The sequence below is a fragment of the Puntigrus tetrazona genome, chromosome 9 (assembly GCF_018831695.1).
Source record: "Puntigrus tetrazona isolate hp1 chromosome 9, ASM1883169v1, whole genome shotgun sequence".
Taxonomy (NCBI): domain Eukaryota; kingdom Metazoa; phylum Chordata; class Actinopteri; order Cypriniformes; family Cyprinidae; genus Puntigrus; species Puntigrus tetrazona.
The window spans coordinates 21,005,639-21,033,032 of record NC_056707.1 but is presented as its reverse complement, the minus strand read 5'-3'; the positions used below and the strand labels follow the sequence as shown (position 1 = coordinate 21,033,032).

At 38.0% G+C, this 27,394-nt stretch overlaps 1 protein-coding gene across 3 annotated transcripts in view; it reads right to left on the bottom strand.

Annotated features, from left to right (window-relative positions):
* Positions 1 to 27,394, bottom strand: part of LOC122351557 (zinc finger protein 385B-like) — a 70,137-nt gene that overhangs the window by 17,540 nt on the left and 25,203 nt on the right. The window contains exon 1 of one of the 3 annotated variants that reach the window (XR_006251767.1): positions 16,323 to 16,512. The exons of the other annotated variants lie outside the window; for them this stretch is intronic. The gene's annotated coding sequence lies outside the window, so the exon portion shown is untranslated. Of the gene's footprint in view, positions 1 to 16,322; positions 16,513 to 27,394 lie in introns of those variants that run through there. 3 annotated transcript variants of the gene reach the window in all.

The following is a 27,394-nucleotide window of genomic DNA, read 5'->3' as shown; positions in this document are numbered from 1 at the left end:
AATTTCATTACTACATACTTTCCTTCTAAAATGCTAATTTGTCATTTAGCTGCAACCTGCTGCCTGGGAAATGTCTGTATTTATGTTATATGCGAACAAAGCCGTATGATTAATGTTTTTTTATGACGTTTGAGGTCGGGTCAATTATGAAGTTCTGAAAATTGTGATTGTTAGTGAGTATCCAAAATAAAAGTTTTGCTTAGATGTTACATGTACGGTGCGTATTTATTTTGTACACAGAATATCAAAAAATATTACCAAACCTAAACTTTGAACTTGTTGTCAAACTGGGTTTAAAACGAAAATCTTTTGCAAATCAAAATGTGCAGATAAATTATATATTCTGACAAGAGATCTTCCCAAATAGAAATGTTCGCCTTCCTATATGAAAAGTGACAAGATGGATTTTCATTTATGTGCCATTTATATACATGCCATTTTATATACCAAACTTAAATCTTCATGGGGAAATTGTATAACCACTTTTCTTTCCTAAAATCACTTTAATCTTTGTTTCCAGGTGGGTTAGCAGGCTCTTGATACCCAGCTCTCAGAATATCCTGAGACATGTAGCTCTTTCTGTTTTGTGTTTACAATATGCATCAGACAGTCAGTGAGCGGACTCTGAAGGGCCCGTGGGGGCATTAGACTTATCTGGCTTGACAGACCTTGAATTGCAGATATACAAAGAAACCAGCAGACCACTTCTGACTGTGGAAACAAAGCAAGGTGTACAAGGTGTACAACCACGAAACCGAGTTCAAAGGTCAGTCTAGCTGGATAAGTACCATTCAACTGAGAGTGATCGAATGGTCTGTAATCAAAGCTTACGAGAAGCTGTCAAAATGATCTTCTGTTGACTCAAAGTCATCAGCTTTTTTTTTTTTTTTTTTGCAGAGAATGAAGTCTGAAATCGAGAAGATAAAAAAGAAAATATTTAAATCAGCCTTGACCCAAGCTTCTCTTTCAACTCGGTTTCATCATCTAAGCCATGAGCTTCCAAGTCCGATTCGAAATGAAATGCCTGAGCAGCAGCTGGCAGCGGCACTCGTCTCTCAGAGATTTGCTCTATACGAGCAAGCGGCCAGCGAACTTCAGCGCCATTAATACAACTGCAACACACAGCGGCCAAAAAACAATATTTAGACACTTCAGCAACACTGAAAAATGTTTGAATGTCAATGGACTGTAGTGAAATATCGAAACATAGGCCAAACACACTTTCAAGCTAAAGCTTCATCGGAAACACTTTCCACTTGTCAAAAGCTTTGAAAATGTTGATTTGTTAATATACACAACTGATCAGATGTGTGGTATTATTAGGACTTTAAATGTTTTTGAATAAGGTCTACTATATACTACAGCTGCATTTTATTTGATTAAAAATACAATAAAAACAGTGAAATATTATTGCTATTTAAAATAACCATTTCAAATTTGAATATATTTAAAAAATGTAATTTATTACTGTGATCGAAAATCTACATTTTTAGCAGCCATTACTCCTGTTTTCAGTGACAGGGATTCTTCAGAAATTCATTTGAATATGCTGATTTGGTGCACAGTTATTATTAATCATCATTCAGTTATTCAGTGGTTATTCTTACGATCAATGTTGAATACTGCCTTTTTTGGAAAACAAGTAATTTTGTCTGGATTCATTAATCAACAGAACATTCATTAAACAGCATCTTTTAACATACAAACATTACAAATCTTTTTATTGTCACTTTCGCTTATTTTAAATGCATTGCTGAATAAGATATTATTCATTTATTGCAGCATTAAATACTGTTTTCACCCAAAATATTAGGCAGAACACCCATTATAATTATGATTTAAAACAATATCCTTGAGCATGTTATCCTTCTAATATGTTTATTACATTAAAAATAAAAACTATATATTTTAACTTAATATCATGCATTATTACTATTTTATCACTCGTGAGTTTGAGGAGTTCTTTCAAATATGTGTTTTTAAAAGTTATTTTCAGTTAAAGCAGTTTGCAGATACTTTCTTTCCTATTTTGTTATCTAAAGCAGTGACATTTGTACAGTTTTAAGTGTGACTTAAGTGTCTAAAATCCTTTTGGGCCACAGTAGGTCAGGACCGAAGTGCTTATCTGTACTTTGCCTTGTCGGATGGGACGCCGTGACATTTGCAGCGTTGATTTAGTGAGAGGTCGGACCCTCCGCGGAGAAGGAACGAGAGCTGGCGAGAGCCCTTGGCTCACCTTCACCCTTTCGCAATTCAGAGTCTCTCCGTCTGATTGTATTTGACAGCGGCAAATCAAATGGTACGCTGTGTGAGGCTGCTCTTTTCCCAAAGGTTAGCCAACATGCACCTTATCTCACAGGGCACTCTGGGAGATAAAAATAAGTGAGAATACCACTTGAATTGACTTTTCATTCCAAATTTAGCCCTCTTAAGAGTTTGACAGGGATTTTCAACAGATTTATTCTTTTTAAATATAAAACACAGTTCACGAAAAGCGTGGAGAAAAGTACTCTCAGAGAAAGTATTTACTCATGAAGAATGCATGAAAAGATTACCAAAAGTTTTCCACACACAAATCTCAAGAATACTTTACCTTTTAAAACTGGCGGTGAAAAAAAAAAAAAAAAAAAAAAAATCCAAGGTATCCTCCAAAGCACACGATGCAAGAAATACTATACGAATACCTTCTGATGAATCAAGAGAAATGTGACAGCATAAAAAGCCTGCAGCACAAAACAGAGGATACGTGTCCTTGAATAGAGTCCTAACATTAATTCACTGCATACAGAACAACAACTGCCAAAAATTCACTCTCCATTAATCACGGTGACTGAATTGTAACACTTTGGAACGACGCATGGAATCAAGCAGAGCTTCTGGAGTCAAAAGTCTAAGTTTGGGAACTTTCTGTGTGCACTATTCTCCCACTACTGGACAGCTTTGTGAAAAATGTCAAAGCTACACATGAACATCCTGAGTGATGGCAGTTCTGACTCATGGCAAATCGCTTCTATTGAACAGTTTGTTAAAATAAATACTCAAAAATGATTAAATGATTCATTTAAATCACTAATTCACTTTGACCTCCAAACTCTATTGACTTATTGCATCAAAATTTTTTCCATCGGCCCAGTTGATTTTTTTCTGCACAATTTTCTGTTGGGACAACTGTTGCCACGATTAAAAAAAACAGTAAACTGACAGTAAACCGTAAATTCAACTGGGCCAATAGAAAAATTTAAATGCAACAAGTCACTAGAAGATTTTGAGTTGGGAGAACTACAATTTTTTTGGTCTGACATTGTAGAATTTATTCAAGTATATTCAAATATATTACAGAAAACATTTTTATATTATATTATTTTACAATAGTACTGTTTTTACTGCACATTAATAAACACAAATAAATTAATAGTTATTAATTTAATTAAGTTATTACATGCTTTGCAGCAAATCAATGCAATGCAGCACAGATGGTTTTATAAATTAAATTACTACATTCTTTTTTAATATGCAAAAAGCGGCAAAGAGAGGTAGTGTACAAAAGTTCAAAGGTTTGAGGCGGTATTTTTATTTTTATTTTTAACCTAAATTTTAACCTAAATACTATTACAAATCTAAAATAAAATAAAAATCTATTGCAATATATTTTAAAATGTAATTAATTTCTGTGGTCTATATATATATATATTTACAGCACACTTAATCATTAAAATAACGTGACGTGAATGATTCAAGACTGAATGTTTCGAATGTTTTCTTGCAAACTGATTCACATCGAAAAGATCCAACTCAGAAGAAATGATTCATTCACTACCCTGTGCGGTCTCTGAGTCCAGGCTGTTTGTCAGGTCTAGGTTTTCGCTCCATCTCTCCCAGGCGGGAATGGAAAAGGTGAGGTAGGTTTGGGAAGGGTCTCCTCAGGGGAGGGTGCATCTGTGGCAGGTGGGATTTAATCGGTTTAATCCTTGTACTGGAAGCAAGAAACCAAGCTGAGAAAGAGAGATAGAAGCGAGCGAGGAGATCTTGAGATGTGGTCACTAACTTCGCACCCCGCAGGTCTCTAGCCACCTGCTGCAACAAATGGCGAAGAGAAATCGTACTGGACCTGCACCGGCTCAGATGTCATCTGAAACCTAATCTAAACCAAGCTGCGGCCAGAAAAAAACAAAGCAAAGCACATCTTTGCAGTTCAGTAAACACTACAGCAAAAAGAGTTTTCAGAGATCATAAACATCTCATTTGTATCTCCACATATAGCACTGCCTGATATTTACACCCACAAGGCGAAATAACAGCTGGATTTATGCAATTATAGTAGTGTGCAGTAAATGAGGGTGGAGGTGAAGCTTTTCAGATCTAGCTGGAAAAACAAGCAAGACCAGTACTTTGAGCAAATTAAGCCATCCCATATCTTGATGGCGTTCCAAATAACTGAGAGTGACTTTTCCTATTAAATGGCCCTCGGAGAATGATTTCATCGCTAATTCCTAAAAAGGCCTTTCCAAAGGGTGTACGTTATTAGACTGGGATAATGTTTCTTAAGCTTTTGTACAGGGAAAACAGATACTGTGGTTATGACTTCATATTTTTTTCTGGCTGTTACTATTGGAAGCGTAGAAACCCACTGAACGGGAAACCGAAAAAAAAAAAGAAAGGCTGCGGCGAGATGCAGCTTGAAGAATTAAACAACAGGAGAACACTCTGAATCGCAGAAACACTCAATGCTGACAGTTTGAGGACAATTTCCCTACGCCAACAAAAGGAAAATGTTTGGGATTAAATGAGCACACATCAGGCCGGGATACAGGGGCTTATTCATCCTTGCCATAAGCGATGAACATTCATTGCTGCAGCTATTCTCTGAGGCGCAGCCGAACTACACATCTGAATTTGATTCTGCTCGTATAAAGGAGATCTCCAAGGAGAGAAAATAATTCAGCCCAACAGCAGACTGTCTCTGTGATCTACAGTGTTTAGAATATCCGCGAGCAGGTGCGATTAAACTCAATGGCGGTTTGCTTCTGCTGTTTAAGATGTAGTTCAGACAGAAATGAAAATCCTGTCATCATTTATCCACCCTCGTGCATGACTTCATTTCAACCAAAATTATTCATCAAAATTTCAGTGATGTGCTTCTTCATTCAGTAGAAGATCGTAGATACAGAAGCGGTCCATACAACTCGCGCCACTGGTTCTATGCGACTTGGTGTTTTGCAAATGACAATGTGGAGTTTACAGCTAAAATTCAGTCCCAAAAAAAAAAAAAAAAAAAAAAAAAAGTTTTATAACTTCAGAAGCCTTGGAATTTAGCGCACAAGCCACATTTTTATAGTATACTTTTATAGAGCTTTCTTGTCCTTTTAAGAGTTTGACAGTCTCAGTTTACTTTCATTGTATGGAAAAGATCAGTTTAGCTTTTTTTTTTTCCCCTCACAAAAACACAAACCTTGCGGGTTTGGAACAACAGAATAATGAGGTTTTCTTTTTGCCTAAACTATTCTTTTTATATTTTGAAAAGAAATTTCTGCCACTTTATTCTGCCTTTGACTTGCTATATATATATATATATATATATATATATATATATATATATATATATATATATATATATATATATATATATATACACACACACACACACACACACACACACACACATACTTTACCATGTATATAGTCTTATTTCTTTCTTATTCCTATAAAATAGCTTTATGTTGCATAAAGTGCTATATATTGTAAATAAATGTTAATTGACAGAGGAAAAAATTAATTAACAACCTAAAAATATGAAAATCCTGTCATTTAACACGCAGGTCTTCCTGTATTAGTATTTTAAAACTAAAATAAAACTGTGTTGTAAAGAAAAAATAAGAGAGACACACAATTATTTAAATTAGCATTACATTTGGATCAAGGTTGCTAACATCAAAGTTTCAAGTTCAAATCAGGTGACTCAGAAACTGAAGACACCATCCTATTCATTCATCAATGAGGCTTCTGAGGACAGCACTTAACCCTCGGTTCCTCCAGAGGACTGTCCATGTAATTAGTGCACCGTAAATCACTACGGATGTGAAATGTCTGCTAAGGGGCGAGTTTCTTCCGTCCATCACAAAGATATTAATTAGTAAGACGACAGCAGGTCAATGATATTAGCTTGATCTGATGTGAAGCCACGCAGAGGAGAGTCTAAAAGAGCAACGGAAAAAAACACACTGCAATGGTGAAATGTAATGCATAAGAGCATATAAACCCAGTGGTATTATAACAGCAGCATTCAGCTCTACTTCCACCCCCACACGGCAGGTTTACATGTTTACAAACTAGCTGGTGCACCGAGTACACTCAGTGTCTAAAACGCTTTTTCATAGTAATTAGATTAAAAGAGAATTATGTGTTAGAGCACTGCATTAAAAAAAAAAAAAAAAAACTGCTTAAATAAATTATTTACTTACTGCAAAACTGCTCACTGATGCAAAAAGACTCTTCTGTTTTATAATTGGATATGGTAATGATCAGGTTTGAATCATTGAGAGGCTCTGAAATCAAACCAACATTGTCCACTTTTATGGAGAGTGGACAGATCCGGAAACGGTGGTCAGATTCAAGCCTGAATTGGCTGCATGTGCACCACAGCTCAATGTGTCAGAGCATGTGCATTAACTGCTACAGGGTAGGTCACAGACACACACACACACACACACACACACACACACACACACACACGCACACGCATTTTAATGTCAACATGAAAAGCAATTTGCAGGCCATTTACTTCCATTACCCGATAAATGATGGGATTTGGTATTTGAAAAAAGGCACACTGTGACATTTAAAGTCACAGTTGTCTCAATTTTAAGAAATACACTACCATTCAAATATTTGAAATCAAACATTAATAAAAAATTAATTAATCGCTTTTTATTCAGCAATGATGCCTGACATAATGTTAAAAATTAATCATATTTAAAAAAAAAAGCTGTTCTTTTGACTTTCATCCATCCATAAAAAACAAGTGTCACAGACTGGTATGGGGGCTGCTCTGTTGCTGAGCGCAAGGCACTGCAGGGGTTGGTGAAAACCGTCCAGCGCATCCCAGGATCTCCATTTCCAGCCATTGAGGACACCCAGAAGAAACACTGTCTGTGCCGAGCACACAATATTCTTAAGGACTCCTCTCACCCTGCCCACGGACTGTTTTCTCTCTGCCTTCCGGTGGCGCCCAGATGCCCCAGAACAAGAACCATCTTTTTTCCCCAGAGCTGTCTCCTTACTGAACTCTGCCCCCACCGATTGCTTTACCACCCTTTTCCTTTTCTTGAGCCACAAATCAGCATGTTAGAATGATTTTCGAAGGATCATGTGACCCTGACTACTAGTAATATTGCATCAAAATTAAAATGACACACTTTGCAATACAACATAGTCACACTGTAGCACGAAGTAACAATTTTGAGATACAAACTTTCGATATAAAATTTGCATGTATATGACAAAAAGTTACAGCCGTGGGACATTAAGTCACATTGTGAGGAAGATTTGCGAGCCAAATTCATATTGCACAAAAGTAGATGGGATCAATTTTGATTTCACGCTGACTTCAAAACATATTTTAGGATTTAATAAGTCTGGGCTTAGTGTTGACTGACTGTCTTGTGTAAATGGATACGATACTAAAATAGACCAACTATTAGCCGGCTTACATGGCTTTATGAAGTCAGTCATAGATCATAAGTGGTGCTGAAAAGAAAACAGAAGGCATAATTCTGGCACATTCTCTGTCAGACTAGATCACACAAAGGCCGTCAATCGCAGCTAGACGAAGGTGTAAAGAGACACCCTTTTGGATAGCATAGTGACCATGTGGTCGGATGAAACTACTTAATGCTACGCAGCTGCTCAAATGTGTTTTTCAGTGGAGACATTCACATGTATACGACACATGCAAAGCCATCACTATTTCAAGCAAATCTAATAATGTCCTAAATTCAATTTAAATGCAGATTTACAAGCCAGTGCTTCAGGTCCACATCAGAGCGAGACAGAGCGGGCTCAGTCTGTGACTTTAAACACAATTTGAAAACAGAAGTTGGTGTGGCTTCTAATAAAAATCTCCTGACAACGGGTAAATGAAATCATGCCTCACAATGAGCGTGTGTCCTTGTGCTACAGGGAATGATTAGATTGCCAGAAATTGCCAGGTGATGCAATGAACAGCTTGGAATTACGAGAGCATCTACAGGTCAGAGCGGAGCGTTCCCACACGGCAATGTTTTTCTTGCCGTCTTCTTTGGAAGTACGGGTTTGGACATAGATTGAAGTGTTTGTTGGCAGACGTTAAAAATGTATAGTTACAAGATTACAACTCAATTAGGTTAACTTTCCAGTCAACATTTTAGGTAGTAATCACTGATTATTTTGATTAATTTGGTGATGATTCTTTCCATTAATCAAAAATTGATAAATGTTCAATAGATGCTTCTAATTCAGAACTGTGAGACATCATGTCAGAATTGTGCAAGATATAAACTCACAAGTCAGAATGTTTAGAAAAAAATCTTTAAGTCTTCTGCCACAGAATTAAATATAAAAGACAAAGAAAAATTATCTTGTTTTCAAAATAAATAATCTGTCAGTGGGGTAAGCATATTGTTTCTTGGTTTCTTGTTTAGTAACATTATTTTGCTTACCCCATTGGCAGATTATTTTGGTTGTTCTAAGCAAAAAGCTAACTTAATTTTGATATTTTGTAATGTTTCATTTAAGAATTTTTGATATGTTTTTGTGAGATGAGATAAGTCTCAGTTAGCTTTATTTTAATGTTGTTGTTGAAAATCCTGAAAAATGCATTTCCAACACACATTTAAAAAAAGTGACTATCCACCCAGTTTATTTCTGAGATTTGCTACTAGCAACAGTACTGTACAACTAGACCTTGCCTGCACTTGCTGGCTCAGTCACATCTGTCTTTGCATACTTGGAATAAAAATTTTTTCTGGCTTCAGCTGAATGAACACAAAGATAATGTTACAAAACACATCATCCCATTCTCAAAGCGTTGCTGCCGTCTACCATCTGTTTAGTGCACTCAAAGTGTACTTTACGATAAAATGGTTTCACTTCTCTCAAATACTCGCTTTTCAGTAATACATATACTAGAAACTCTACAGATTGTTTCGTAACAGGTTGTGGGAGATGATGGTAAAGTTTCGCCCACACATTTAGGTGTAAGTGTGCATTTGTGTGTGAGGAGAAGTGTGGTGTTTGTTCTCCCGATAGGAGGCGAACATACCTACTACTGTATAAGTGTGCAAATGGAAGCAAGGTCCTCGAGTGAAAGTGCAAATGAGCAGAAGCATTACAGCTATACAGAGAAAGGCTACTCTCGCTCTCTCAATCACTCTGTGGAATTGTGGGTGGTGAATCTTTTACTCTTATTTTACTCTATATATGAACCCGGGTGACTCACACGAGATTGACTCAAACCACCTGCAAGAGATGAAGGATGGAAAGAGAGATAAAGGCTGGAAGAAGATGGAGGAGGAGGAGGAGGAGGAGGGTGGAATCAAAGGGCAAAAACTGGAGCCAACTTCTTGTGTTTGGATGCTCAGAAGATTCAATGCATCCCACCGCCAAAATCCACAGCTGTCAGACCCTCATCAACAGAATGAAGTGCAGGAGATGTGCGTGTTCATGACGGATCGTTTGGAGAGATAGACTCTCGTGTTGACAGAAGGATTAGTGGTTCTCGGGAGGATACTGACTGAGAGACAATGCTCTGGGAACATTCAAGAGATCCATCACCTGCTTTCTGGACACCTGTGAACTCACCGCACTGAGACATGCCAGCAATGGGACCGCCGCTAAATCTGTGACCACTCTGGGGAGGATGGGAAAGGAAACATTTGGCCCGCTGAGAGACATGCATCAGATATGTAAGGCTGGCGAAAAACCAGCATGAAAGAAATACCACCAATATCATCGTTCTCAAGATCTACACTTCACTGAACAATAAAACATGGCACACCAAATAAAACCACCAGAAGGAAGAATAAAAGAAAGAGAAAAAGAAAAAGAAATGAGATAAAATAGACTGTGTACAGTTATTCAGCTACAACACTTCAGCTGAGAATGTCGGACATGTTGGCAGCTTGTCAATAATATGATTACTAGTTTCCCTAGGCGTTTTCTGAAGACTGCATCTAAAGAAAGAAAAAGCATTGAGTCCACGAAATATCACACTAAACTGTTAAAAGCTCTGATGAAGAAAAGTGAAGAGTACAGTCAAACTAAACATTTGGACTTCCAAAAGAAGATTTGTTGTTATGCAATTACTAAGATGTTCTGAATGGGGTGTAACACGGTAGCTAATGTGTTCTAATTTTTTTTGCGCAATGCTGGTAGTCAGTGGTGCAGTGTTCAAAACGGTCTTAGTGCATTAAAAAAATTAAATATGATTTGGACTTGAAAATTTGACTTGCTAAAGCACCACTTCACATTGTGCCAAACATTGGCCCTTTACTTTAAACTGCAGCTTCTTGGAGCGAGAGGCTTCTCAGAGAGGCTAGCAAAAGCAAGCTAGTTTTAACAGCACAAAATCCCACCCTCCTTGCATAACCCCTTTCCAAACCACATGAATGCACACAAGCAGACCAGAGGCTAACCAGCGACACGATAAGAAACAGCGCTGGTGGAGAGTTCAATGCAATGCTGTCAGATTGCTTCATGTCTCATTCACCGGGTAAGAAGACATTACAGTACTAAGTGCAAATTAATGACGCCTTCCGATCTGATGACGTATCACGTCTGCGCAGACGGGGTGCGTGAAGGTATGCGAATACATGCATTGACTGGCAGGTTGGACAGCTCTGTTCTTCAGAAACTCTCGTGCGCATCAACGTTTCTCCCTCATGGGAAAGCTTCTTTGATGGTGGAAGGTTTTGGTAAGAAAAATACATTTGAAAATAACAAACCGTTCATTTTGCTGAAATGCATCATAAAGGAACTGCAGCAACTCATAGATGAAATGGAGGTCACAGGTGTATTTTTGAAAAGTCACTTACTAAGGCACAGCCATTTGGAATCAAGAATGGGGACTATCTATTCGCCAGTCACACCAAATTGCACACCATTCACTTTCATTCATTCATATGCATCCACCTTAATCGCCCAGGATACTTTGCACAAATTATAGGAGTGACTTCCGTTTAAAATGAAAACAATCAGTGAAAATTTTGCTCTATGAACACAATACGTTTTTCACTGGGTACAAAGAGATGACATTATTGTAATCACCGTTCAGCAGTGAAATATAAAAATATCATTTTGTAGAGTATAAGTGTAAACAGACCATGAATAAGCACAATTCTTACCATAGCAATAACAGACGGGTGAAATATCATTGTATTAATATACAGTATATCTGTATTATGTAGCATACGCTGCCTTAATCAAAAATTTTCATGATGTATGATGTACGAAAACAAACCTGGAATGAGACATAAAAACTTAATGCTTTCCAGTGAATTATTCGTTGGAAATTAAATAGGGAGAACAGGCCAAAAGACCATAGTATATGTTGTGACTGAAAAGAGTCATAGATGCCATAGATGTCCTAATTATAACACGTCACGTGTTATAACTAGGCCAACTTATGTTTTGAAATGACTCCTTTCAGTCAAACCCAAACCGGAAGTGCCACCCATAATTGAAAAAGCAGTAGGCTCATCAGGAAGGTGCATAAATGGTATAGCAATGCAGAAAGTAACACTTAAATTTAAAGGCTTTCTTGACTGCAGCAAAAATGTATGGAATCATCCCATACTGAACGAGTTACTCACTGAAACCCAAAACAACTCAAACCTACCCCCAAGTATCAACAACACTAAAGGTAATGTCTGGCTCAGAAAGAAGCACTGATAATTAAAAGCTTACAAAAATGCAAATAGATGCAGCGCAAATCAAACACAGAGATTTACGGGATGGTAATGTTCGGAAAAGTGGGAGATCACAAAACGCAAACAATCGTTAAGTCACCAACATCTGTTCTGCAAAGAACAATAACAAGATCATTAAAGCGGGCTGTCACAGGATCTCTACGCACCACGACTCTGGGAGCATGTTTCATTATTCACACTAAGAACAAACCCTGTCACATTCAGCGAGCGGAGCGATACAAGACCCCCTGTCGGAAACAGATCTGCATTAACAAACCTCCGTAAAAAGTGCGAAAGCGATACAATTAGGGCTGCGCCTGTTCACCTGACTGTCGCATCAGCAGGGCCAGGATCAAATGACAAGCATTTATGCTTTTCATGTTTAGACTCTACGCAAGATAGCGGTATCCGAGTGGGCTGTTTTGTACTGAACACAAGGACGGACCAAAACGGAAACATAAATATCACTCTATTAAGAGTACATGGTTTGCTCGATCTCGCATCCGAACGCAAGCGCTCTTGCTGTGCAAATTACTTTCATAAAGTGATTTTACCAGCGGCAGTACTTGTTGTTTCAGCTCTGTCGTTTCCATGGAGACTAAGGAACAGCAGGAACAGGAGAACCTCTTGTCACGCTCGAGCCCAAACTCCATCCTTAATGCTTGTTTCCAAGCCTGGCTCCCTCTGGTAACAACATCCCTTGAGCAGACAGACACATAGACAGACAGACAGACAGACAGACCGAACGCCCCTCCGGCCACCCGTGTTAATACGCTTTGGGCGTTTTTTATTTTGTCAAAGGATCTCAAATGCCTGCTAAAAGCCAGCTCTGAGCGTTATCAACTTGGCACATGGTCCAAAACCCCCAGGGCTGGTTGGAAATGTACCTCGCGACGGTCCCAGTAGGTTTGCTCCCGCGTCGCGTGGGCCGATGCTCCAAGTGACTTCTCCCTCTCTCACTCCCTGATGTATTCTCTGATTTTACTTTATCAAACAATATTGGGCATTAATATTCAGTGCAGTGAGAAGCATAGAAGTGCATGCAAATCAAATCCTGTCAAGGGAATTATTGCATCGCTCAAAGCTACGGCTGACATATTCGCTATGTACGCCTGCCGTACCATGCCGTGCCGCACCATTCCTCCTGGGCAGGAGTTACGCTTTTGCGTCAATTAAAACCTAAACGGCGGCTGTATTAACCTAGGGTCAATGAGAGAGGCCTGTAGATTTATCACTGTTACTGCTGACAGAGTTGTTTGCTATAACAAATGTTTGCAATTACGATTACTTCGCAGTGAAGCGTGGAAGAGCGCTTCGACTCTAATTACAGATAAGAGACGAGAGATCAGGTCCACAAACGGTGACCAGGGTAATTGTCATGCATATCAGTGCAGTCTACCATGGCAACACAAGACACTTGGTACCTGCAAACTTATTTCCCTTAATGGTTTGGAAATACTTTAAAAACAATGGACCTCAGAGTCTAGTTCGTTTTGCATACTGATAGATCCGAGTTTAAAGAGACAGTATATTTTATTTTATATTTTCACACAGGAAATTTAAATTCAACATTCTACAGCAGGACTCAAAATTGATTGTACTGTTAAAAGTTGTGATATAAACCTGAACGTAGCCAGAGGTTTGAAGTAAAGGAGTTTGGTGACATCAAAGAAAAAGAAAAGTCATTTCAGAAGTGAATCAAAAATACATTTAATATTTAACACTGTCAAACAGCACAGCAAATACTTTCACATTTAGTGCACAAATGCATGCTGTTCTGTTGAACTTTCAATTCATCAAATAATCTTTTGTGAGCACCAAATCAGCATATTAGAATATGAGTTCTGAAGGATCATGCAACAGTGTACATTGGAGTAATGTACACTAAGCTTTGCCATCACATGAATAAATTAAAGTTACATTGAATTGTAATACTCTTTCACAGTTTCACTGATTTTACTGTAGGTTTAATCAAAAATGTATTCTTGATTAGACTAAGAGACTCGGAAAAAAAAATTCTATAACCCCAAACTTTTGATAAGTGACTAAGAAATGCATCTGCTTCTTTATGCAATACACATGTGAGTCAGCATTTTATGACCATTTTAATTTCAAGCTGTATTTTTTTATGGTTTAACAATTGGACGACCGGCCAACAGGGCAGCACAACAGGACCGGAGAGTATGAATCATAATTAAGATGGTCTATTCTGTCTCATGAAGGCTGGTACAGCCAGCCAAAAAGCATTCCTTCTTTCAACACTCAACTATCAGATTCCTCTGACAGAAAGAGGAAACGACGGTGAGAGAGAGAGAGTCAGAGAGAGAGAGAGAGAGAGAGAGAGAGAGAGAGAGAGAGAGAGAGAGTCAGAGAGAGAGAGAGAGAGAGAGAGAGAGAGAGAGAGAGAGAGAGAGAGAGAGAGAGAGAGAGAGAGAGAGAGACAGAGACAGAGAGAGAGAGAGAGAGAGATACAGAGACAGAGAGAGATACAGAGACAGAGAGAGAGAGAGAGAGAGAGAGAGAGAGAGACAGAGACAGAGAGAGCTTCGCTTTACCTAGATCAACAAAACCTCCTTTGCTCACAGGGGATGATGCTCAAATACAGTGCTTAAATATTTAATCACATATATACCAATTTAAGAAACCTGATTATGCAAATGCCTCCTCAATGAGAGACATTATTTCCTGAAATTAAATGATGTAGAATTGGCTTTCAAACATTCTTTTGGGCATGTAGAATGTTGTGAAAAGAGTGATATATATATATATATATATATATATATATATATATATATATATGTGTGTGTGGGCATAAATACTTCTAAAAATGGTAGGAGTGGGTGATGAAAAACATTTCTGGATGACAAACTAAACTAGTTTTCGATTAGCATTCTGTACTGAGCAACTGATGAGATCAAAGGTCATGTACTACACCTCCACACTGTAGGAAAAACAAAAAAACATGATGCACTTGTGTGAAGAAGCAAAAAGAAGAACAAATAAATGTATAAATAAATATTAACAAAGAAAAAACTATTTCTTAAATGCATATTATAAATATGTATATATAATATATATATATAATATATAATATATAATATATATATATAATATATAAGTATATGAGTTGTTATTGTTACTGACAATAAACCACAAATGCTGTCAAATGATAAAATATGTGATTTTTGGGCCACTAATGTCACCCACTAAAACTTTTTTTTTTTTTCAAGCAGGCTTCCCCGAGCACCCCGAGTCTTCCCTAGTCCAACACATCGTCTCGCCCTAAACTCATACCATGCTATGTCGGGATACATAAACAAACAGCACAATGTTTTGATATAGCCACAAAGCCACACTGTTTGCTCTTTTCGGTCAAATCACCCCATAAATGGCTTACTTACAGTCTCTACGCATTAAAATGCGGTGTAAAAAAGTATTTGGATAAACATTAAAAAAGAGCTTGCACTGAACTCATTTCTTTTAGTCACTCTATTAGTGCAATGAAGCCGAAAGCTTAACGAAGCTGCTAAAGTTCTGGCAAAAGACTGAGCCCCCAGGTCTTCTCCACGGGGGGCTTCGGGAGACTGGCAGACAGCCGCACAGCGACCATCAACAGCAATTTCAAGCCTTCGCTCCCCACAGACATGCCTGATTATTCCGAGTCGCACTCCTCTGGAATGTGACACTGCATTAGTACTTCATCGAACGAGGTGCTCCTGAGAGAGGCTTTCCATCGCTCAGCTATCAATGAGCTTTTGAAGGAGCCCGATCGCTCACGAACACCCACACATCAGCGGTTGAGCGTGTAAGCCGCAATGTCGCTAGCACGACGAGGCGTCGGCACGCGTTCAGAGCGGGTAGGTGTGAATATGACGTGAGAAAATTCTCGATGAAATATGTTTGGCTTTAAAAGCAGCTAAAGAGAACTCCAAGTGTGCCAGAAAACCGACAAAGGGCAAATTAAGACTTTTAAATTAAAGAAAGAGACATTATTCAGTGCCTTCAGTGAAAGACAAAACTATTAACAGACACATCTGGTCTTATAAGACAGGTATCACGATATGAAATTTCTGATTTTTAAAATTACAATAAAAGGAAACAGTCGGTCTGTTTAGAGAAGTTAAAGGTGTCACGCTGTATTAGCGATGGAACAAACTTAACCCACATAAACAAAACAATGGTGCTGACAGGATCTTACATAAATCCAAAGCACAGTTATATTTCAAAGCTCAGTTCCAAACAGCAACGCGAAGCCTGATAAATCACAAGCCGCTTTCTGTTGCATATCTAGATTGAAGGCAGGTCTATTCTTTCAGATGTTTACCACTGTGATGTACGAGAAAAGAAGCGTGCAGACGAATCGATGCCGTAAACCGTACTCACCTAAGAGCATGGTTGCGTTTAGGCGCAGCTGGTGAGGGTTTCTGTGCCGGTCAAGCTCAGTGATGAAGCACTCGTGCAAGAACAGTCCGTGCAGTACAGCGCTGACAGAGAGAGAATACACTCTGAACGCGTGCTGCTCTCAGCTGAGACCAAACGGGGGAGAGAGAGAGAGAGAGAGAGAGAGAGAGAGAGAGAGGAAAGAGAGAGAGAGTCTACCCAGAGACGGAGTCGGCAGATGCGGCTCCCACAGTCCCTCTGAGCGTGGAGAAAAAGGGAAAATCTGGGTCGCTGCGCTGTGGATGTGGCACGAGAAGCTGTGTAAAATCAGCAGAGCAGCTGATCAGACGGGGCTTTGGCCGATCTGCTTTGGAAATCGCGCACCTGGCTGTGATTCAGCTCGTAGGAATCTGGATCTCGTAAATCAGGGGCAACCCCAGGCTCACTTTGTGAATGCTGGAAGACAGACTGGTCACTCAAAAAGTCTGCGTTGGAGACTGGGCGCTATTAAGGCTCCTGTAAAGATTTGGAGGAAATATTAAGTAAAATGTGATTCATGAAAAGTAAGGTGAGGGGTGCACTAATAAATTGAGAAATAGCCCATGTGTAGAAACCCTGTGTTCATCATCATGTATCTACTGTGTGTCATTTAAAGTGAGTATCAAAAGGGGTTTTTTCAGGCTAAATTGAATGTGATGGTATTAAAAGGCTTAAAATAAACACACCTGCCTATTGAGACGTCCTCATGGGTTCAAAGTCAAAACAAACACACAGTGTGACTAATCAAAGCAGATTCACGATTCACGAATCAGTTCTTGTATTGATTCATTCAAAAAACTCCACTGAATGAACTCATTGGAGCATTAACTGAATCACTAAATTGAAGGGTTTCATTATAACTAATTATTATTTCAGTTTATATTATTCCTTCTTGTTGAAAAAAAAGGTTCCAACTAAAACACGCACCATATATAACTTATAAGTAAAAAAAGGTATACATTATATTGTATATTTTATGCTCACCAAGGCTTCTTTTTTAATCCAAAATATAATGAAATCAGCAATATGAAATATTAATAAAACCGTTCTCTATAAAAAATATATTTGTCAAATTTATTACTGCGAGACAAAGATTCGTTTTCAGCATTGTTACTCCGATCTTCAGTGTTACGTGATCCTTCAGATAGTCTGGGACTAAGCGGTATTTGCTTCAACTATACACCATGCACTTATGCAGTTAGTACATGTAGTGTATGAATTTAATAAGGTTATTTTGTCGTTAATAATGACAATCTTCAAAATGCAATTAAAGCTGTGACAGTGTAGTGCATGAAGTGTCATTCCAAAGTTTTTCGGGTTATTTAAGTGCATCAACCATTGCTAAAAATAAAAAAAAATATTCTGTGGTTTTTAAAATCTCAGATCAGTGCTTACTGAAATCTCAAATCAGCTGGGTGCTTATAAATGTGTGTGTTATCAGATCCTTCAAAGACACATATTGTGGCAGACCACCTGTTCTCTGTGAAAGAAGAAAACCAGCAACCTTGACAAAGAACAGACCCGGTAAATACAACAAAACAACAGAAACCTCTGAACGGAAATCGCACATCAGCCACAGAGATAAGCGACAGCACCTACAATGAAAACAAAGCAAAATCGTGACTGAGCTGCAGCAACGTGCCGCATTTGCAGAGAAATCCTAATATGATTCTGTCACAGCGGACCCTGCATGTGCAAATACGCCAGGAGCGCTAACGAAACCAGATCCGCTCTCACAGAAAACAACCGACCACACAGTGACTTCATGAAGGAAGCGTTCTGAACGTGTATATATATATAAATATACACACACACACACACATAAATGCACAGGTGGAGAGGAGGTGCAAATCTGGGAGTGAAACATCTGCGAGTGGGCTTTTTTCAGGTCTCCAAGCCCTTCATCTGCTATCGAGTTTCCCAGAGAACATTTTGAAAGAAATTAAACAGAATTCTCTTGGGATCAAGTTACTCTTCTGGCTCGCGATGAGTGCGAGACCTCACATTCGTGAATACAACGGTTCACGGCATGTAAATCCCAGGGCTTACAAAGGAGAGACAGGCAAGGCTTGCAGCTGAGGAAGGGCGGAGAACGAAATGGCAAAATGAGATTACATTCAGCCATTCCTACTTTCACACAACCTTGTTTTTGATCTACGCATTCGCCCTGAATGGAAACTCGTAATCGCTGTCCACTCGGACATACCAGAAGTATTATTTCAGTGTCTTAGATTAGCTTGCAGAGTCCATAAGAGTTACAATGAGCTGACAGACCTGTCACAGCGTCAATTTTCGTCTCCTTTTCAGCAGAAATCCGCTTCGGAGAACAACGGTTCGCACTTCTCCAAACACCGCTGTCCCGATCATCACGACATATATTCCGGCGTCCGGCCGGTGCCCGTGAAGCCTAGGAAGGTTATGAGGGTTACCCAAGCCTCCACCCCCACCCGGAGGTGCTGATGTGATTTACAGGGACAGGGACAGCGGCATCTGTTTGCAGCATTTCAGCAACTGGAAGTTTGTCTCCTTCTCTGGTTACAGAACTGGATAGAGAGGCCTTACAAGCGCTGATCACTTAGCAGACTGCCTCCATTACGTGCCGAAAACTACTCTAACCTTTCTCTGTTTACAACAACATGCAAAGCTAAGGGGGAACTATAAATATATGAAACATATCAAAGATTTTTTCCATTGACAATACAAAGTAGTCTTCAAATCGGAGTGCGACAGAGTGTGAAGTTTGCTTCTGTCTCTAAAATAAATTACTTAAAGGGACAGTTTACTCAAAAACGAAAATACGGTCATATTTTTATGGTCCAAGACTTTGGTTAATATTTAGAACTGAGAGATTTTCCTTTCGCTCCATTGAAAATCCAGATAAACAAAATACATTAAGTACATGAAGACTTTAATTTAAAACAATTCCATTTGAATTGAGGGGTCTTGATTCATGTGAAATCATTTGAAACCTTTTTGATCTTTTTGGATCTATTAAAATTTGGTAACCCGGAATTTAAATGATGAGACTGAAATTTCAATGACTTTGAGTTTCATTTAAATGCCGTATTCTGGGTTTAAGTTAAAGTTTTATGGGTTTGGAAAGACATGAGGGTGAGTAAATATTTTAGGTCATCCCCAACTCAAACAAGACAAAACACAATCAAAAACTTCACCAATAGGCCTGAAAAAATATAGTATTATTTCCATTTAATTTATTTTTAATGCGCTTGTGTTATTTTTTATTTTTTACTTTGTCATAATTTTTTTTTAAGTTTTAGTCATTTTTGATACATATTAATTAAGAACAGATTTAATATTTACATTGTGTTTTTTTTTGGGCTTTATTTCATATTTATTTATTTTATTGCGGTGAAAATATTCAACCTTTCTGTTGCAAAAAAGAAAGAAATTCATTTAATGTTTCTTTTGTCAAGCCCACACCGTTGGGGACTTTACGGGAGACTATTACCCAACAGCCCACGCGGCAAAGTATAGCATTGTGAGCGCTGAGGGTGCTATTTGGGACATTTCGTAAACTGCTCCATTTCACCTTGGTGCTGTCAAAGACATTCATTTGAGAACTGCTGCCCTAAGCGCTTGTTTGGCCTGTCGTCATTGTCTAGGATAATATAGCACGTGTGAACGGTCAGGAATCGCAGTAAATAATAGCTTCCTCTATAAGGACTTGAGTTGTAAATAATCTTTCTTCTGGACAATAACGAGTGCAGAATATTTTTTAATGTGATGAAGAGTAACAGCAGCCATAAAACTAAATGGTTACGTTTAGTTTTTGCCTGTGCAAAATCAACACGGTGCTGGGGTGTCAATGTCAATCTTATTTATATAACACTTTTAAACAAGGAGAAGTGGGTTTTCTTGATTACACACCTTACTGCATCTTATTTTAGATCTTAATAATTGACCCAATTAACTGAATTCTTATGGACTTACTTGAATAGTCACTAAGTAAGCTGCAAACATTTGTTGTCAAACATTTACTATTAAACCATTTAAATAACATTAAATGATTAAAAACTAATTAGCAGACATGACAGTTATAAATCATTTTATTTAAATAAAGTAAAACGCTTAGCTAACTTACAGCATTCGATATATAATGCATGTTTACCCACAAAAAAACACTTAAATGCAGTGTACAGCTGTAAGAGCCATACAGTGTGTCTGTATTTCATTAAGATATCATTAGACTTGAGGGTGCCAGACCTTTACATGACTATGTTTAAGGTGTGGGTGGTGTGCAACACAAACAAAGAGAGCCTGTGGCAACAGTTTGCTAATGAGCTGGATGAAGACATGTAGGAGAGATCTCCAATTTGTTAATGCTGTAAAGGGCAGAGCAAAGATAAGAGGTGGGATTGAGTGAGTCATAGGAACATTAGTGTTAAATCAGGTACAGAGAGCACTGAGCCTTGAGAGGATGGCACACCGCGCAAGCTAATAGACCAAAAGGTGGGTTTCAGCCAGAAGACAAGGACAAACACAGAAACTGCGTGCGATGATGAATGCATGTAGTTTCTGAGCAGTTGACATGGAATTTAAAGGGACGGTTCACCCAAAAATTACATTGACAATACTAAGGATTATATGGAAAACATCTGCATGAAGATGTTGCAAAGATTCTTCTTTTCTACTCCGCTAGATATACTGTAAGGCTGAATAAATAATGGTATCATCACACAGAAAAGCTAGACTGAATAAATGTAAAACTCCACAAGCTAATAGATATTGCCCGAATAAGCCAATAAAAAAAAGAAATCACGAATTACATATTTTTTATAATCTGCACCATTTCTCCTACACCGCAATCAGATTAAATGGCGAGCAATGGCAATTTTCTCTCTTGCTTCTCTTTTCTCTTGAGAAACAAGGCTGGTAATCTCAAGTGCATCTCAGCAGTGTCTCAAGGAGGAAAAGTCAACTATCAAGTCATATTTCTCAAATTCATAAAGGAGCGAATGATCTGAGCTTTTAAATTCAAATTGATTTAATAGCTTACTGTACACAGACAACCATTTAATTTGTTTTTTTTGGTTCCCCTAAAGCAATTTAGAAGAGACAAACAAGAACGTAGTTCTAAACAACTATATTTTCCTTGTTCAGCGATTTTAATCCTGCAGGGAAAATCTATTGCTTCATTTCAGTCTAGGTGGAGAGAATAATTCTTCAGTGCCTGTAATAATAATAATAGTCATCACTAGTACTACTACTAGCATTATTTGTTCTAATTTATCATTAACTAATTAGAAGTAATGAATATATAACGATTATTATTAATTGGCTTTAAATTGTCAAACAGAAATATGAATATCATGCACTGAAGAATGATGCACATAACGCCTAAGCCAAGCAAATATATGAAATGATGTTTTCATGACAACTTTATGGGCGATCGCAATCGAGTCTGAGGTGGTTCTCATTACAAGAATAACTGAAGAGAGTAAAGGTAAAAATCACGCAAACCAACAAAATCAGAGTGAATCTGTTGTCTGAAACACACAGGGGAAAGCCTTTGGGCCTTCCGATTTCACACGGTTCAAAATTAAACAATATTTTATCGTTCTCTCTCCGGGCATTAGATCAGGATGACAACCACTACAAAGATTCCACTTCTGGAAGCTCACATTTTCCCAATTTGAAGATTTATTCCCTGCCGTCTTCACGCATTTGGACACGTCACACGCTGGGAATCTCTGCAGCCAGGACACAAATATTTCACTCAACATGGCTGGCCGCCTCTACCAGATCGTAAATCAAATAAGCTCACGAGACAATATAAAATCAGCTTAGGAGAGTCCAAATGAAAGATGTTAGACACATTGCACTAATGAACTCCGCTGTGCATTGCGTACCTTAGCGGGAGAGCCCAATCTCAGGATCACTCGGTGCTGTCGCTGGCTCTAACGGGATTCTTCTGCACATTAGACATCAAAACACATTGGAATGTGGACTGCCTGTTCTGTCTCAAACCCAGTCCTCTTTAATTTCTTTCAGCCCTCCCCTCGGGCCCGGCTCCTAGCTATCTTTATCTCTCACTCTCCTGTTCTTGACCCCTCCTGAACCTTCCAGAGTCTCTTTGTTTCTCCTTAAATGTCTTTATTTTAGGACTTCCGAGGAGGACCTTATCAAAGCCGGGGCCAATCTCGCTGTGAGAGCTCCTTCTCATGCCAGCGGAGTGCTGATTGAATTACCGCCCGGGTACTGGTTGTTTGTCATCGCCATTTGAGCTGCAGCCCCACGGTGACTGGAATGATCACTCGTGTCAGGTGCGGCACAACTGCTTAATCCTGCTGTGATTTCTTCAAGCCGGGGCCGGGGCGAAATACAATCCCAATCGTACCCCTCAGGCTGTGGAAACACATGGCATGAGAATAGAAAAGGCAATTTGTAGAGTCGCTGTTGCTGTCCGATACCGTAAAATCTTTCTTGTAGGCTGTATATAATTATATATTTATATAGAAATATAATTTTTTGGTGCAAAATTTGTCTGTTCACTGACATTTAAAGGGGTCATGCACTTTTAATGATTCCTTTTTTAAGCATTTTAATTAGTGCTGTCAAACGATTTATCACATCCAAAATAAAAGTTTTAGTTGACATATGTATGCGTAAAATATTTACATGTATTTACATGCATTATAATATACATTTAAACACACACAGAGAATAAATATACACAGTACACAACCATATATAATTTAAACAAACTTTTATTTTGAATGTGATTATCATTACATTTTTTTTTCCCTTGAGGTAAACGCACAATAACCTTATAAGAGCATCTCTTAGAAGATATCTTAATGTTACAAGTCATTTGTCTATAAAGCACCGTTTCCATCCAGTGATTCATAGAGAACAAAAATTGTAACTTCCTGACAAACCTGGCACTAAATCTCTCTAAGAAAAGTAGGAGAAGCCACTGAATATAATCATTTTAATTTGTAATACATGATATATGATTACATATAATTAATCTTATACATTTTTAGAATTGATGTGCATCTTGGCGTTTCCATACAGCGTTTTTTTATGTGGATTTTCAAAATGCACATTAAAAAATAGGTGTACGGAAACATATCTACTGAATATCAAAGCGATCAACACTTGCACAAAAATGCATTCATGTATGAATAATGTAACTCAATAAATTTTCTGCCTCTTAAATATATAAATAAAACCTAAATTTGAATCTTTTTTGGTACTGTACCTTTAAGATTTTTTATGTAAGCACTCTCTTTGCATGTGAACTGAGAATAGCTATGTTCCATTCACTCACAAATGTGTAGGTTCATTTCAACAGACTCATCCTTCAATATCAGCCTCTTCAAACCTGAATTAAACGATAAAACATCTACACTAAAACTAGTCATGAATGTGCCATTCAGACTGTTAAGGTCAGACATTAAATAAGGCGGCATCCTGTTAAACTTCAGTTGCAAAATATATGAAAAGGGCAAGCATTAAACGCAGTCTGGATTAACACATTTTCTACAGTTCTACTTTATTTTTTATTTTTTTTGTTGTTGTTAGTTTTTACTTAAAATATACTTCCTACAAATTACAATCAACAGCAGTGAGCAAGTAAGCATCAGATCACGTACAGCTGTTGACATACATATTTTTTTGGGTTTGGGGTTCTAAAAGTTTCAGTATGTTTTGGTAGTACAATGAAGTCTTTTATCTCAAAAGATCAAGGGAAACTGTATCCCTCATGAAATGACCCCTTTAATAGATACCCATCTTATTGCTGAGCTTCACATTAAATTATTAGTGATGTTTTGAAAATAATGACTTGCTTCATTTCTAGTATATTTGTATTCATATCGAATACCACCAGTCATGTCAAAATCTGAGTGAGGTTAAGGGAATTCCTCAAGTTCAAGTTAAACTTTATTGACGGCATCTGTGGCATACGCTACCATTCAACAGTCTGCAGTCAGAGAGTTTCCCCTCAAAAGACATTTGCACACCAAGGCTGCATTCATTTAAATACAATAATGCAAAAACAGTAATACTGTAAAAATTGTAATAATTGTTTTCTACACTATAGTATTTTAAAAATGCAATTTGAAGCTGAGTGAAACATCAGTTTCTCAAGTCTTTAGTATCACATGATTCTTCAGGAATCATTGTAATATGCTGATTTGTTGAGATATATATATATATATATATATATATATATATATATATATATATATATATATAAAGATGTATTAGAGATATATTTTTAAAAATACATACATTTTACATACATTTATAATTTTTTATATTTTATAGAAAAAAACAAATATCACCCTGGTCCCCCAATTTATAACACATGAAATACCCCCGTAGATCTATACAGGTGGAGCTGGGGAAGGTGGAGGGTTTCTGAAAAGCACTGCAACTGCTACAGCAAACACCAGTCAAGCACTTGAATGTTAAGCAGCAAGCACATTGCAAAAACAATCAGCTGCAGCATATGAATCAAATGACACCATTATGTCAGATCACGACAGTGCAATCTAGAATTTCATGACATAACTTTGGATTATCACAGACACAATTTACGTTTGTTTTTACTAACTAAAGAACATTCCTTCAATAGCAGAAAACTGAATCATACTACTCTAATAGTGTACACATTTGAAGCTTTTGAAGTAAGGATATCAAATACATTTAAACGCCTCACTACATCAGAGCAGACATGCACCAGAGGCCTGCTGGGAAATTCTCTGAAGAACAGTAGCTACAGGCCCCTATTGTTACACTAAACTGCCTCAAGAGTGAATGGAACTCAACTCGCCACAATTTACCCAACTGACTGCTGTTAATTATGCTTGTAGAGTTAACTTATTCAATAATTGGCTCTCAAAAATGTCAGTCTACCCAGCTGCTACCCAGAGGTTTTCTCAGGAGAGTTCCATCTAGTGTTGGAAGGGCGACGGCTTCACACCATCAGAGGAAACTCATCAAAAATAGATTAGAGGGCTTCATATCAAGTCTTTTTCAAATAAAGGCTCAAATACGCCTTGAAGAGTCTGGCACGGTGATTCCCTTAGTGCAGAACCATGTCTTATTCCGCCATGCCAGTTTCAGAAATTAGGTTGCAACTCTCAGGGGAATTTGCATACACTTATCTTTGCTCATGAGCATGAGGAATGGGTAATACGCAGCGTATGTGGCCAGTCATAGTCTGGAGGAGCATGCAAGGCCAGTCAAAGTCAAGCATTTACCTTCTGCTTGTGAAGAACTGGGTGTACTTCATTGCACAATGGACAGGCCAAGCTGTCGTTTTCCATCTGGACTTTCCTTCTGCTAAAGCTTCCATTGAGATGTCCTTCATGCCGATTCCTTTTCCTTCCAAACTCTTCTCAACTCAGCTACAACATTACAAGCAGTATGCCAGACCCTGCTAGAGCGCTGTGTTGGCCACCACCGCCAAGTTCACAAAAGTTCATGTTTACTGATTTTTATGGGTTGTTTTATTGAGGAAGAAGCCCTGATGTCTCTCAGTTTCCCGATTCGCATCCTCTTTGTTCCTAAGTTGCAACTTATAAATAACATCTTTAAAGGTACACTTAGTGAAATATTCTCAGCGTTACATGAGCTCTGCGTCAGAATGAATTAGTCTGGAGATAAAGACAAGAGGCCCCTTCAGAAGTTAGATGTACAATCACTGGGCCGACCTACAAAGGACTTCCACTGACCTCTTATAAAACTACACGCAATTCCCAGTTTTAAGGACCAGAGAGCAATAAAGGCTAAATTGCAACCTGTAATGAACAGGGAGCCCATGAAAAGAGCTAATAAAAGGAGCTCCCAAGATCAATTTACAATAATGACGACAACGTGATTTCCCAGAGTCTCTACCAACGCAATCATGGCTTTCATGTTTGAGTGGTAAAACTGAACTAACATTTTCTGTTTGCTTTTTTGGTTTGCTTGGACCTCTTTATATCAAATATTTCTTAAACAGGGGTTTGGGGTGGGGTGGGGTTTAATTTAAATGGCCAAATTTAAATGGCATCATAAAAAAGTCTGAATTTCTTGCCAGTAAATATATATATTGCATAAAACATGGGGTCTCCTAGTTTTTTTTTTTTTAAAGGATTAAGGGAAATCCTGTTGCCATTATTGTAAGATGATATTGAGAGCTTTTATTTCTTATTTTTTCCATTGTAAGTGTTGTGCATTGTACTTTTCCTCAACTTTTGATGGCTCTGCCAATAGAATATTTACATTTTTCATATTTTATGCATTTTAAATGAACGCTTACTTGAGACAATCTTGAATCATTCCTGTTATCAAATGTTTAAACTAAGCAGGTCATATGACATGTATAAATCAACAAATGTAAAATTGCTGGAATTGCACTGGCATGACTGGCTAAGCCAAGTGGCTTGAAACTTTCCCACCACCTCGAGAGCATCTTTGTGAAACCCTGTAGTTTTCATCTAAAACGTCACAGTTGGAAAACTCGGGTCTCAGTGAGATATGCGCATAGACACAATCCTAAACATTAAAGACATGTCAAATCAAAATGACACAAAAGCAGACAAACTGTGAGGCAGTTCAGAAGCAATTACTTTTGATGCTCTATGCTGAGAAAGAAAATATGTGCACAGACAAACTCCGACTTGCTACGTGGCTCTGAGAGAGGACTTGCATATGGAGCGTATCTGTTATTTAAAGAGCAATAGAAATGACAGTCTGGGGGCTGCAGGAAATATGCAGTTTTTAACTGCAGTAATGTAACACTCATTACAGGAACAGTTCAGCTAAAAATGAACATTTTGTCATCGTTTACTCTCCCTTGTGCCGTTCCAAACCTGTATGAGTTCCTTTCTTTAGTGAAACACAAAAGAGAGTTGCTTTGTACATGCTCAAATTAAACAAAGGTCTTCTTAAATGTATCATAAAAGTCTATTGATGACAATACTTTTATTTTGGGCTAAACGGTCCCTTTTAGACTCAACTCCATTGCTTAGGATTGTTCCTATATATCACCAAATCATGGTAAAATATTTAATGGCACA